Below are 12690 nucleotides of genomic sequence, written 5' to 3'. Positions count from 1 at the left end.
TGATAAGTAGAGTTCTTGCCCCTTTCATGTATAGAGTGATTTTGTACTAATTACTTCTTAAACTCGCATTGTTCATTTCTGGTCGAGTCAGATAACGGTTTTAATTAGTTTGCAATCATTAGACTCCGTTTCATTCTTTTAAGGTTAGTTTTACCTAAAATTAGCATCTTATTAATTGTGTAACGTTTCTCTTTTTCACATTACATTTCATCATATTATAATTGCTGGTGAGATTAGAATTTATTACACTAGGAATAAAGATCATGTGTTCAGAAGACCCCAACACTAGATGGATTGAATAGCCCATTTCCCTGTCTTAATTTCCATGTAAATTGAATAACCTATTTCAGCCTTGGTTCAAACATGGAGAAAAGTGCTGAATTCCAGAGGTGAGGTGAGACTGACATCAAGATCACATTTGACCAAGTGTGTCATCAAGGTAGCCCTAGCAAAACTGCATATAATGGGAAGCGGGGGAATTTCTCCCCTGCGAGGAGTCATACCTGGCACATAGGAAGATGTTTGAAGTTGTTGGAGGTAAGTCATCTCAGCACCAGGGTATTTCTGCAGGAGTTCATCAGGGTAGTGTCCTAGGCCCAAGCATTTTCAACTGATTGCTCAAGGACCTTCCCTCCATCATAAGGTTGGAAATGGACATGTTAACTGATGTTTGAACAATGCTCAGCACCTTCACAACTTCACAAATAACTGTCCTGCTACTTTCAATAATTATGCATCTCTCCACCCAGGTCCTTCTGCTTCTGCAAAACCATTTAGAATTGTACCCCCAATTTTGGATTGTTCTTTCTGTGTTTTTCTGACTAAACTGCATCATGTCACACTTCTCTGCATTGAACCTCATCTGCCATTTATCTGTCTACTCCATCAACTTGTCAATATCCTTTTCGAGTTCCACACTGTCCTTCTCACAGTTTACAATTTTTCAAAGTTTTGTGTCATCTGCAAGCTTTAAAATCTTTCCCTGCAAACCAAGATCCTGATCATTAATTTATATCAGGAAAATTAGGGATCCTAACACTGACCTCTGGGAAACTCCACTTCAAACCATTCTCTAATCTGAAAAGTACTTAATGGCCGCTACACTCTGATTCCTATCGTTCAGCCAATTTTGTATCCATGCTGTTTCTGTTGCTTTTATGCTGTGACCTATAACTTTCCTCAAAAGTCTGTTGTGTGGAGCTGTATTAAATGCTTTCTGGAATTTGACATCTCCCACATCAACAGCTGTAACTTCCTTGAGCCTTTTACTTACCTCTTCAAAAAACTGCAGCAAGTTAGTTAAGGACAATTTCCCCAATAAAAATCCATGCTGACTTTTTCTAATCAACAAATTTTCCTTGTAATGACTAATTTTATCTTGAATAATTGTTTCTAGAAGGCTCGCCACCACTAAAACTAAACTGATCGGTCTCTAATCACTGGGACTATCCTGACAAGCTTTATTGGACAAGGCTATAATGATGGAAATCCTCCAGTCTTGTGTCACCTCCCTGCCTCCAGGAAAGACAGAGCAATTAATGCCAGTGCCTCATAATTTCTATTCTCGCTCCTTCAAAGTCCATGGATGCATCTTAACTAGTCCCAGTGTCTTGTCAACAAGCTATCCAAGAATTCTTCCTTATTAATGTTGAATCCTTGAGTTTCCTCCTTTGACAACTTGGCTCAGGCATCATCACTTCCTTTGTGAAGACAGATGTTAAATATAGAGTCTGGGCTCAAAACGTCAGCTTTCCTGCTCCTCTGACGCTGCTTGGCCTGCTGTGTCCATCCAGCTGTACACCCTGTTATCGCAGATTCTCCAGCATCTGCAGTTCCTACTACCTCTGTAAAATATTCGTTTGACATCTCAACCATGCACCCCCTGCCTCCATGTGTAAATCCTTTTTTTGATCTCTAAATAAAAACCAAAGAACTGCGGATGCTGTAAATCAGGAACAAAAATAGAAGTTGCTAGAAATGCTCAGCAGATCTGGCAGCATCTGTGAAGAGAACAAAAGCTCTGATTTTTTCTTCATAGATACTGCCTGTTGAGCTTTTCCGGCAACTTCTGTTTGAGTCCTTTTTGATCTCTAATTGGTTTTGCTAATCCTTTAACCACACTTTTACTATTTAAGTGCTTGTAGAAGACTTTGGGATTCCCCTTCACATTATCCATTAGTCTTTTTCTCACAATTCCTCATTTTTTATTTGTTTTCCACCTGCCCATCTAAACCTTCAGTATGGCTCTTGGTTCTCAATTGTATTTCTGCCTTATACTTGTCATAAGCACACTTAGTTTCATGTTAATATTAATATCTGCCTCCTTTGTTATCCAGGGAATCCTGAATTTGTTTATCTTACCTTTTCCATTTGAGGAAATATACTTCAACTGTACCCAAACCATGTTTGAAGGTGGCCTATTCTTCAGTTACTGTCTTCCCAAACAACCTCTTGTTCCTGTCAATCCTGCCCAGTTCTGCTCACATCTCATTGAAGCCAACTCTCTGCTAATTGAGAAGCCATCCGTAGGTTGCAGGAACAACAACTCATATTCCGCTTGGGAACCCTGCAACCCAATGGTATCAATGTGGATTTTACCAGCTTCAAAATCTCCCCTCCCCCCACTGCATTCCAAAACCAGCCCAGCTTGTCCCCGCCTCCCTAACCTGTTCTTCCTCTTACCTATCCCCTCCTCCCACCTCAAGCCGCACCTCAATTTCCTACCTACTAACCTCATCCCGCCCCCTTGACCTGTCCGTCCTCCCCGGACTGACCTATCCCCTCCCTACCTCCCCACCCATACTCTCCTCTGCACCGATCTTCTCCTCTATCCATATTCAGTCCGGCTCCCCCTCTCTCCCTATTTATTTCAGAACCCTCTCCCCATCCCCCTTTTCTGATGAAGGGTCTAGGCCTGAAACGTTAGCTTTTGTGGTCCTAAGATGCTGGTTGGCCTGCTGTGTTCATCTGGCCCCACACTTTGTTATCTCTGCTAATTGATTTTTCTTACACTGGATTGTTGCATGTCATTGTCCAAAGTCATCTTGAAGCTTATAGTAAAATGATCACTGAAACCTTAATGTTCCCTCGCTGACATTTGATCGACTTGACCCACCCTTGAGGAAGTAGGTATTAGGTCAAAAGGCATTTTTCATTTCCAAGCACCAGTTTCAGCACTGCATACTTTCCTTTTGGACTGGACACTTACTGCTGTAGGAAACCCCTGAACACAGTCGAGGAACATGTGCCCCTTATTGTCCCTTACACTGGTATCCTAGTCAGTATCTGGGTAATTGAAGTCCACCATTATAACTACTCTATAACTTTTGTGTTTCTCTGTAACTTCTCAGCAAATTCGTTCCAGTTCATCCTTTCCACTAGTTGGTGCTGCTTGGACTGCACCAAGCAATGTCATTATAACTTTTTTATTCCTTAGCTGTACCAAATTTTCTTCAATCCTTTGAGACATACTATTTCTCCAACAGTGAAATAGCCTCCTAACCGAGATTACTACTCATCCTTGCCTTCTCCTACTCTAAAGGATATAAATTTTTTATACCGGGACCTGCCTGTCTTACACATAAAACCAAAGATCTGTTAGACAGCCTGATGGGTGGATTGACTGAAAGACTGGCCCTAGCAGTCAAATTGATTAGATGTGAAGTTACAACAAACACTGCCATTCCCTCCCAACTCTACAGTAAGGTGAGAAAAAATTTAAACAGAAAGAACTGTGGAAGCGGTAAATCAGGAACAAAAACAAAGTTGCTGCCAGACCTGCTGCGCTAGGAAAAAATTAAAATGCTTCCTCCTGGAGGAACTCAGTTTGGCTGCCAAGTATTTTTGATTACTGACTCCCTATAACCCAATAGTTCCAGTGGTGAGTTGATTTCATGCTAAGAGCCTAATGCCTCATAAAGGTGTATGCTTTGGAAGCCTCAGCAGGAAACTATACGCTTATGCTGACCAAAATAATTCCAGCAAGGCAAGCTTGTGGATTGACTGCTCACCACACTGGAAATGGTAATAAATTTGCAAGCGATCATGTTTCACAGTGCCTGCCAACAATTTTTTTTATGGAATTCCATTTCATGTATTCATTCTTGTGAGATTTAAATCTCTATCTTGCATAATGCTGGTTAATTGTAAAGTTGTTACCTCCAGCTCTGTGCTCATAGTTAAAATCAAATAGCCTGCATCCTAGCCCCCGTAAAACTTGTAAATTTGCTGCTAATAATATGATCAACTGCAAAGTGATATGCTTGTTGTCAAAAGTGGGACAGAGTGTGTTACACATGTTTGATGGACATGGATGATGTCATGGAGGTAGAGAGCAGGTGAACATTAATAAATGTAATAAGGAAATAAATCTGAATTTGAGTATCAGCCAGTATGATGCTTGCCGGTTCCAGACGACCTGTTCACTATCCTGAACGGAAGCCATTTCTTTGCCAAGCTTGATCTTGCTAACGCATACCTCCAGTTGGAAGTCGCAACGGAATCCCGTGAGTTATTGACTATAAACACCCGTCGAGGCCTTTTCCAATACACGCATTTACCTTTTGGTGTCAAATCCGCCCCAGCTACTTTCCAACAGGTAATGGATACGATCTTATCTGGCATCCCAGGTGTGGCCGCATACCTGGACGACGTCTTGATCGTCACTGGTTCCTCCGAAGAATTGCGGTGTCGCACCGAGGCCGTTCTTCAGCGCATTCAGGATAATGGATTCTGCCTCCGGCCTGGAAAGTGCCAATTCTTCCTCCGGGCGGTAAAGTACCTTGGCTTCATCTTTGATGCCTCTGGTCGCCATCCTGATCCGGAAAACATTCGTGCAATTCACCAGATGCCAACCCCGACGGACGTTCCTTCACTACGTTCGTTCCTGGGATTGATCAGTTATTATTCCGCGTTCCTTCCATCGCTACACAACGTCCGAGCGCCGCTAAACCACCTGCTTGGAAAAGACGTGCCTTGGAGCTGGTCGGGTGAGTGTGAAGCAGCTTTCTGTCAGCTAAAGTCTATGCTCACATCTGATCTCCTCTTAACACACTATGATCCGCAGTTACCAATTGTAGTGGCAGCTGATGCCTCTGCCGATGGTGTTGGTGCCGTAATCTTTCATGTCTTCCCTGATGGCAGCGAGAAAGCAATCATGCACGCCTCCAGGACTCCAACTCCTGCAGAAAAACGTTATGGCCAAATCGAGAAAGAAGCCCTCGCGTTGGTTTTCGCAGTGCGGTGTTTCCACAAGTTGGTCTACGTCTGTAAGTTCACCCTGTTAACCGATCATAAACCGCTGCTCTCCATCTTCGGTTCCAAAACAGGTATCCCGGCACACTCAGCCAACAGACTCCAATGCTGGGCACTAATTCTCCTCGGTTATGACTTTCACATCCAATACAGGCGCACCCAAGATTTTGGCCAAGCTGATGCTCTCTCACACCTCATCCGCGACTATCCCACCTCTGACGAAGAGGCCGTCATCGCCGCCATTTCGACGGATGGCTGTGCCATCCACCACCTGACCCACACCATACGCGGTCTACCGGTAACTGTCACTGAGATCCAACAAGCGACGCAGGCGGACCCAATGCTACAATGAGCCATCCGTTATGTTGGAGATACATGGCCAGCCCACTCACCGAGCGACGAGTTGCAGCAATTGCTCCATCGGCGTGAGTCACTATGTTGTAAATGATTGTCTTATGTTCGGCGACTGTGTTGTGGTACCCGAGACACTCCACTTACGTGTTCTCCGCCAGTTTCATTCCACCCACCCAGGTACCTCTCGGATGAAATCAATTGCACACGGCTTCATTTATTGGCCTGCTATGGATGGTGACATCACGTCCTTCATCAAACGCTGCCCTCGGTGCCAACAAGCAGCCAAGAATCCCCCAAGAACGCCACCTGTGCCTTGGTCACGGCGGAACGTCCATGGTCACGCCTTCATCTGGATTTCGCAGGGCCTATCAACAGTTGGTCCTATCTGATTCTGGTCGACGTGTTTTCCAAGTGGCCTGAGATCGTCCCCTTGGTGCCTGCAACGACTACCCAGACGGTACGAGCCCTGACCCAAATTTTCAGTCAACATGGCTTACCAGAGTCTATCGTCACAGACAATGGCTCATAATTCATGTCTAGTGAGCTTGCCAAGTTCTGCCACTCTCATGCCATCTCGCACATCCGCTCTCCGGCTTACCACCCCCAATCCAATGGCCAAGCGGAACGCTTCGTTGACACCTTCAAGCGAGTCCTGATTAAAGCTTGAGGGGAGGGGATGTCCGTTGAGGTACTGCAGAGATTCCTACTTGTGTATCGCTCCACGCCCAACGAAACTCTGCCTAACCGCCAATCCCCCGCAGAAGCCTTGATGGGTCGAAACCTGCGAACGGTCAACCACGCCATGATTCCGAGCAATGCAAAATAGACCGAAACACTGGTGGCGAGATCTCCCTTCGCAGTTGGCTCCCACGTGTATGTTCGTGACTACCGACCGAAGCACGACCCGTGGATTGAAGGGCAGATTGTAAGAAAACGAGGGAGGGTGCTGTACGATGTAGCAGTTGGTGATTCCCTCTGGTCAAGACGTCGCAACCAACTTCGCCAGCGGCATGCCACAGAGTCAGCAGAAGCATTGGTGGAAATTCCCCTTGACGTGTTGCTAGACACGTTTCGGCTACCACAAGATGCGACGGAACCAGATGAGAGCGAAACCCTGGTTGATCTGGCACTCCGGCCGAGAAGACGGACAGATCGAAGACGTCGTCAGCCCCAGCACCTCCAGGTGAACCCAAAGCTTGTACGTTACTAACAGTCTTCAAAGAGGGGAGGTGTCCCCAAAATCTGTGTCATTTACTCACTGTAGACGGTTTGCTTTTTCTAATGTTTGAGTTTCGAGTTTTTCACGCCGTTTCCACCATGTTGCTTTCCTGGCCGAAAAGACCACCTATCAATAAGCTCACTTCTCATTGACTGATGGACGCTTAAGTACGCTACTCTGCATTTGATTGGTCGAGATCATTCCTAATGTATAAATACAGACAAGTTGTCTCCATTTTGTGGACTGAGACAGTAAAAGCTCTTTTTCTAAAGGCCTCGTGTCCTCTCTACCCGCGTCAGTAAGTTTGGGGTGCGACTCTAGCTGGGGACTGGGGCTTGTCCGCTGTCATCTAGTGTCACCGTTCGCATCAGCTTGCGTCTAGTCCTCCGCATACAGTCAATCATACCTTGAGTCCTTAGCTACCGAGGTACCGTGAAACATAACAGCTGGTCAAACCAAGCTAAGCTATCATTCTAGAGTCTGTCATTGCAAGGAAACTCAATTTCCCTGCTTTTCAATTTCTTTAGTTGCTTTTCCTCATTGTATGTGGTTTGAGACACTTCCTGCAATTACTGATTGTAACTAACAGATATTGTAAACATCTGGAACTCTCTTTGCATCCCTCCATTACCTCAGTATTATCAATTTGTTCAACTTTGTTTCTTCATTGCTTCATAAATCTAAAACTAATGCAGTGCTGGTGGGGCGCCAAGCTGACCAGTTTTATTTTAATTCTGCAATCAAATTTGTCATTCCCTTTTTCAGGGTACTTTGATTCTACTTCCTTCCTTTAAAGATTTTCTTTCCTTCCAGTCTTATTGATTCAATTTAGAATTGAACAGATTTCTTTCATTTTGTTGTAAGCAAGAACTGACTAAAAAGAGCAGAAATATAACTGCAGCTCTGTGATTCTTGATACACAAGGACATGAATAGAATGAACTCAGTACTATCTGTAACAGAGACTTATCCTTATTATCTTTCTGGTACTATTTTTCAACAACAAAAATACTTTATACCCTTTCACCATTTAAAAATGGCCTCTGTAAAAGTTCTGTGGTAACAAAACCGATAGCATGCAGTTAAACTGCTCAGCCATAGTGTTGTTGTGGCATTGGAGGTGGCCAATGTCATGCTTACTTGGCTACATCAGTTTGAGACCGAGGGTAATTTTAATTCTGAAACCTTATTTTATGTTTGGTGTGAGGCTGTTGTCCAAACATGGCCAGAATCTTGGCTTGACTCGCAGATTGGGAAAGGTTTCAGACTATTTAAAGACCAGAAGGAGCAGTCCCTGGCTGTTGGGTAAATAGGGAAGCATCTTGAGGCAATCACGCTCACGGAAGGCTGATGCTGTAAGGAAAACCCAATGTTTCCTAGACTCAAGATGGAGCAAACAATTTCAAACTATCAATGCCATCCCCAATCTGTATCATTTTCATTCCTTTTTTTTCTACTTTCAGTCAGCAGCTCTTGCTCTTTACACAACTTTATTTCATTGTTTATTTTATTTCCCATTCATTTTCAGTTTGGTCCTTTCTGAAAGTTCCAGTTTAATTCACAAAAGGCTTCAGATGATAAACCGGGATTCTTTATCGTACCAGGATCAGCTCATTACAAATCTGGAGGGAAGTTTAGGTTGTACAAGAGAGTATTTCCAACGTTTTACATGGAATGAAGCTGTGTTGTTTATGTATGGGTGATAAATCCTATGCTTGCCTGCTCATTCTTTCCATGAGGCCTCCTTTCCACAAGGAGACTGTTGTTTGACCACCTCCCTCAGCATTACCGTTATTGCTGGACATTCCATTCCACACTTAACTGCTTGAAACCTGCCACGCCAGCAATTGCGCATTGCATAGATTGACTTATTGCTGTTATTTCAATTGTACCATGATGGCTAGAATTTTAATTCCACATTAGTCTGGGTGGGATGCTCCGAGTGCCGGTGTGGACTTGTTGGGCTGAAGGGCCTGTTTCCACACTTAGGGATTCTATGATTCTAGGATTCTATGATTAGTGATGGCATTCTCTTCTTGCATCACCAACCTGGACAAATGGTAAGTATTGCAGTATCTGCTCCTCCTTCCCATGCAGCCACCTTCCCCTCAAACACACCAACTTTTCCAGAAAGGGTAGTTCCAGCTGCTCTCCCTTAATATTTCTGTTTATTGCTGAAAGTTCCATTATACCAGGAAGACAAGTTTTTTTTTGTCATTCAGTCTGGCCTGTCTTTCATTTTATTATAGTCCTTCCCTTTGTAAATGATCTGTCTCCCCTTGCTCAAAACTGGTTACATCACTAACTATTCCCCGTTCTGATGAAAGGTTACAGAGTCGAAATGTTAACTCTTTCTTTCACTGTACAGATGTAGCTGAAACTGTTGAATTTTTCTCAATCCTTTCTGTTTGTTTATTTCTGGGGATCAGAGATGCCGCCGCAATGATTTTTGAATGTTTTTGGGTGCCTCCTGCAGCTTTAACACTGGCAAATGTCTAATATCGCATTTAGAATCCGATTTGCAACATTGGATCTTGACTACTGGACATTTTTAAGTCACTTGTTTGGCAGGGGCCATTGCATCACAAAGAGTTAACCTGATGGTGGGTGGAATTGCGATTAAAAATTTGAGATAAATCTTCTGTGTCTCTTTTCTTGTCCTTACACACATTCTTTTCATCAAGCACAAGGGATTAAAGACTAAGTTCAGGATTGTGTGTTGCTGTATTGAGATCGGGACGAGTTCTGCTACCAATTCCCTTTTCACATCTAACTCTAAAGGCCTACCCAGTTATCAGTGTAGAGGATAAACCACTGGTGAGTTTTAATTATGAGAAGAAACACTTGCCATGCTTAACAGGATGCAGTTTATTGCATGTTAGCAATAGTCACGAGTTACACTTACTATTTAGACATAACTGTTTAAGACTATCAGGAGCCAGGGACATGCCCATTAGCTTCTTCAGCAAAACTGCCTGCTTATCCACCTAAAAACAATGACACTATCAGATTGGGTAGAGCTTAAAGCAATGTCAACATTGACTCTTTCAGAGCCATCGTCTTAGACATCTTTCCCCAAGCTTTTTTATCGTTATAGCTCACATTTACATATTAATGTGTAGAGTTACTTTTATATTTACCATTACCTCATCTTCCTTTCAGTCTTCTTACTTAAAAATGGTAGAGATTTGACAATTCTTTCCAAATGTGTTCCTGTTGGATTTAGAAAACCGATAGGTCTTTGCCTTAAGGACTGTTGACCTTTATTCTGATTCTGACCTTGGTTTATAAGCACTTTCTCCACTGAAGGATCTTTCATCTTTTGGATGTTCTTTGTGGAGAATTTTTTCCTGCTAAACCCAGTTGTGGGCCATTACCTTAAATGTGGAAACTTTAACCTCCTGAATTTTCTTTGCAAAACAACTGTACCCTACTGACTCATGTAGTTGCTTCATAATATCATCTGAAGGACGTTTAATCTCATGAATATAAATCAAGAAAGATGCTTACAATGATGTAACAAATACTTTCTTCCATTCAGCATCCTGGATTTCTGGCCAAATCAATTATATTTTGATTTTGATTTTTTAAAATTTTTGACCATGTGCCAATTTTGTGGATTTGGTCTGGCATCCATGGAGAGTCATATTCTCATTTCATTCAGGTATATATTTACTCTTAATCTACTGATACATTTGAGTTGAAGTATATAAGCTCTTTATTTCAGTGTGTCTGTTGATGTTGTTCTGGGGTACACTAAACATTTTCATATCCTCAGTTGTGCTCCGGGAGGATGATCCCATCACTGAAACTGATGAGAAGCATTGAGATCTTGCTCTTGAGCTTGTGTCAGTTCAACATCTGGCTTCAAATTCAAATCATCTGCATCAATTTGTTCAGCGCACTATTTTGCCGTGAGAACAACTTCAGTTATGTTTACTTAGAGTCATAGAGTATTACAACGTAGAAACAGGCCCTTCAGCCCAAACTGACCCCTGCTGACCATGGTGCTCACTCAGCTAGTTCTAATTGCCTGCATATGGTCTGTACGACTAAAATTCCTCCTATCCAAAAGATTTTTAAAATGTTTCTACCATACCTGCTTCAACCACTTTCTCTGGCAGCTTATTCCATGCACGCACCACTTTCTGCATGAAAATGTTGCCCCTCAGATCCTCCTTGAATCTTTCCCTTCTCACCTTAAACCATTACCGTCCAATTTTCAATTCACCAGTCCCTGGGAAAAAGGACTAAATGCATTTATCCTCTCTATGCCCCTCATGATTTTATATTTCTCAATAAGGTATCCCTCATTCTCCTACATTCCAAGGAAGAAAGTCCTATCCAGGCCAACCTCTCCCTACAACTCAGGTGTACTAGTCCTGTCAACATCCTCGTAAATCTTCCTTGCACACTTTCCAGTTTAACTATGTCTTCCCTATCACGGAGTGATCAAAACGGTACTTAATACTCCAAGTGTGGCCTCACTAATGACTTCTGCAACTGTAACATAATGCCCCAACTCCTATACTCAATGCCTTGACTGATGAAGGCCAGCATGCTAAATGCTTTCTTCAATGAGTTCAAGTGAGGTTTAACTCCTTATTTTGTTTTCCTGTATTTGCTTTTCCTGGCAAATTTTGCTAATTTTCATCTTCACACCTATTAAAAATTATGATAGGAATGGAAAACATTCCTGAATACTTATAAGTTCAGATTTCAAAGCTCCATTTCACAGTTGTCCACTGGTCTATCGAGGACATGAAGGAAATGATCTCTGATGCTTCTGTATACAGAACTCTTCTATTAAATCTAGGCATTTCAAGAATTTTGTTTGTTCTCAGATTGGAGTAATTATCAAAAGCTGAAGTACACCTTTTAAAGTATCTGCTTTCTTTGACATTTTTGCAATTTATAACATCATCTGTGTTAGGACCCATTGAATATTATAGGGATTAAGCCTCGGATTTAGTAGCAATTCAGTATTCCAAAATGTGATATCTTGTGTGCTGTAGACCCATCTCTGACATGAAATCTTTCTTGGAAGATTTAACATTGCAATGCTATTTGTAATCTGTTACTTTCAAGCTTGCATTCTTGCATAAATTATCAATGTTGTTTCAATTTGATCATCAGAAAAATAACACTGCAGTGTTTGTCAGCAAGTTTTTAAATTCTGCTTCATGGCAATACTGCATGAAATTCTTCCAATAAAGCTTTAAAATAAGTTAACAAGCGTAACTGTATTGTCTTACCTCTTCCAAGCTATAACTTGTTTCAAGTGGCAATATTGTAAAACTATATCTCTTACTTGGCATTACCTGTCCTGTATAATGATCAAATTGTTCTCAGACTATCTGGAGGGTTTTCTTCCATCTGCAGCCAATGTGGAAGTTTCCTGTTGCTTTCTGGCAAGATAGACTTTGGTCCCCTTCCATGTCCCAAAATACACTATACCTTCCCTTGTACACATTTCAAATAAATTGTTGCAGCTGGAGTCTTAATAAATTGCCCCGTCAAAATCATTGTTTAAATTACGAATCCCAATATTTTAAAAATGTTAAGGTTTTCAACATGTCTGCTGTCAAATATTCTCTCATTTCTAGAAAACAAAGTTTTAGTCCATTGAAATAAAGCACCATGGATTTATTGATAGCATAGACTTGAAATTAATTAATTTTCTAGCTTTGCTCTGTTCACTGTGGCTGTTCCTTGTGGATCTTTGTTTTGAAAGATAAGTACTCCCTTTCACTTTTGCACTTTCCAGATTCGTCTTTTGCATGATTATTGTAAAGTTTCTTTGTTCCTGGCCCTCAGGGTCCAATGTCCAAAGATGTGTGGGTGAAGAGGATTGGCCATGGTAAA

At 42.1% G+C, this 12690-nt stretch overlaps 1 pseudogene; it reads left to right on the top strand.

The window, feature by feature from the left end:
- The first annotated feature begins 4399 nt into the window (after positions 1-4399).
- Positions 4400-6817, top strand: LOC125464305 (uncharacterized protein K02A2.6-like; annotated as a pseudogene).
- Positions 6818-12690: the final 5873 nt, after the last annotated feature.

Source organism: Stegostoma tigrinum, chromosome 26, assembly GCF_030684315.1.
Source record: "Stegostoma tigrinum isolate sSteTig4 chromosome 26, sSteTig4.hap1, whole genome shotgun sequence".
In the NCBI taxonomy this organism is placed as follows: Eukaryota; Metazoa; Chordata; class Chondrichthyes; order Orectolobiformes; family Stegostomatidae; genus Stegostoma; species Stegostoma tigrinum.
This window is presented reverse-complemented; position numbering and strand designations above follow the sequence as displayed.